The sequence below is a fragment of the Macaca mulatta genome, chromosome 16 (assembly GCF_049350105.2).
Source record: "Macaca mulatta isolate MMU2019108-1 chromosome 16, T2T-MMU8v2.0, whole genome shotgun sequence".
Classification (NCBI taxonomy): domain Eukaryota; kingdom Metazoa; phylum Chordata; class Mammalia; order Primates; family Cercopithecidae; genus Macaca; species Macaca mulatta.
The window spans coordinates 36,405,717-36,408,116 of NC_133421.1; the positions used below are offsets into that span (position 1 = coordinate 36,405,717).

Genomic DNA, 2,400 nt, shown 5'->3' on the forward strand with positions numbered 1-2,400 from the left:
ATGGCTGTGCTGCCCCACAGATCATCAAGGAAACCCAGCGTTTGCTGACAAAACCAGTTCCTGGCATCAAAGCAGAACCAGATGAGAGCAACGCCCGTTATTTTCATGTGGTCATTGCTGGCCCTCAAGATTCCCCCTTTGAGAGAGGGAGTTTTAAACTTGAACTATTCCTTCCTGAAGAATACCCAGTGGCAGCCCCTAAAGTACGTTTCATGACCAAAGTTTATCATCCTAATGTAGACAAGTTGGGAAGAATATGTTTAGATATTTTGAAAGATAAGTGGTCCCCAGCACTGCAGATCCACACGGTCTGCTATCGATCCAGGCCTTGTTAAGTGCTCCCAATCCAGATGATCCATTAGCAAATGATGTAGCGGAGCAGTGGAAGACCAACGAAGCCCAAGCCATAGAAACAGCTAGAGCATGGACTAGGCTATATGCCATGGATAATATTTAAATTGACTCGATCATCAAGTGTGCATCACTTCTCCTGTTCTGCCAAGACTTCCTCCTTTCTGTTTGCATTTAATGGACACAGTCTTAGAAACATTACAGAATAAAAAAGTCCAGACATCTTCAGTCCTTTGGTGATTAAATGCACATTAGCAAATCTATGTCTTGTCCTGATTCACTGTCATAAAGCATGAGCAGAGGCTAGAAGTATCATCTGGATTGTTGTGAAATGTTTAAAGCAGTGGTCCCTCCCTGCTTTTATTCATTTCCCCCATCCTGGTTTAAGTATAAAGCACTGTGAATGAATGTAGTTGTCAGGTTAGCTGCAGGGGTGTGGGTGTTTTTCTTTATTTTATTTTTTTGAGGGGGGAGGTAGTTTTATTTTAATTTTATGGGCTCCTTTACCCCTTTTTTGGTGATCTAATTGCATTGGTTAAAAGCAGCTAACCAGGTCTTTAGAATATGCTCTCTAGCCAAGTCTAACTTTATTTAGATACTGTAGATGGACAAGCTTGATTGTTTGAACCAAAATGGGAACATTAAACAAACATCTCAGCCCTCACTAATAATGTTGCTGTCAAGTGTGGATTCCCCCCTTCAAAAAAAGCTTGTGACCATTTTGTATGGCTTGTCTGGAAACTTCTGTAAATCTTATGTTTTAGTAAAATATTTTTTGTTATTCTACTTTGCCTTTGTACAGTTTATTTTACTGTGTTTATTTCATTTTCCCAATATGACAATCGTATTTTAAAATTAAAACTGATGGAACATTCTGTCTTGGTCTTCACCATCTGACAAATTGAATGGCAAGAGGTGGATTTCACCAGTTTCTTTTCACTGATGCAGATTTGTGTTAAGATAGTACTGAATGGAGTATTTATAAACTGGCCCTGAGCATGCCTAAAGCATCAGTATCTGACCTTTTTTTAACCTCCTAGGAATTTGAAATAAATGTGTTTGTGTTGTCTGATTAGATGATCATTGGTGTCTTGCCAGAATGTTTAAAAATTACTGTACAGGAAAGTCACAGCAAAGATAGCAGTTGTGACTGACATGTAGGACTTTCATTTTTGTTGTGCCACATTTTTGACTAAAATTTGGGTTATGACCTACCTTTATGAGCTGTAACACTCACTGCAAAGGTCTACAGCTTCACTCCTGAAGTCAGCAAGACCATGAACCCACAGGGAGGAAGAAGTAACTCCAGATGCGCCACCTTTAAGAGCTGTAACACTCACTGTGAAGGTCTGTGACTTCACTCCTGAAGTCGGCAAGACCACGAACCCACCAGAAGGAAGAAACTCTGGACACATCTGAACATCTGAAGGAATAAACTCTGGACACACCATCTTTAAGAACTGTAACACTCACCATTAGGGTCTGCGGCTTCATTCTTGAAGTCAGCAAGACCAAGAACCCACTGGAAGGAACCAACTCCAGACACAGCTGTATATAACTTTTTATCATGTGACCTTGCCAGATTTACCTAGCGTTAGGTTGGTGCAAAAGTAACTGCATTTTTTGCTTTTTTTTTTTTTAAGCCATGGCAAAAACCGTGATTACTTTCGCACCAACCTAATAGTTCTAATAGCTTCTTGGTAAATCCCTTAGGATTTTCTATGTATCCAATCATGTTATTTGAAAACGCAGTTTTATTTCTTCCTTTCCAATCTGTTTCTCTTTATCCCCTACCTCGCTCCTCCTCCCTTATTGCACTGACCATGGCCTCTAACACAATACTGAACAGAAGTGTAAAGTGCAAAACATTCTTGCCTTGTTTTGTGTCTTAGCGGGAAAGCATTTTATATTTTACCAATAAACTTGATATTAACTGTAAGATTTTGGTACATGCTCTTAATCAGTTTGAGGAAAAACTTTTCCCTTTTTTTTCTTTTTGCTGAAAGCTGTTTATTGTTGATTGTTTTATCTTTTTATTTTGAAATTTTA

At 39.0% G+C, this 2,400-nt stretch overlaps 1 pseudogene; it reads left to right on the top strand.

Moving 5' to 3' along the window:
• LOC706722 (ubiquitin-conjugating enzyme E2 N pseudogene) lies at positions 1-627 on the top strand (annotated as a pseudogene).
• Positions 628-2,400: the final 1,773 nt, after the last annotated feature.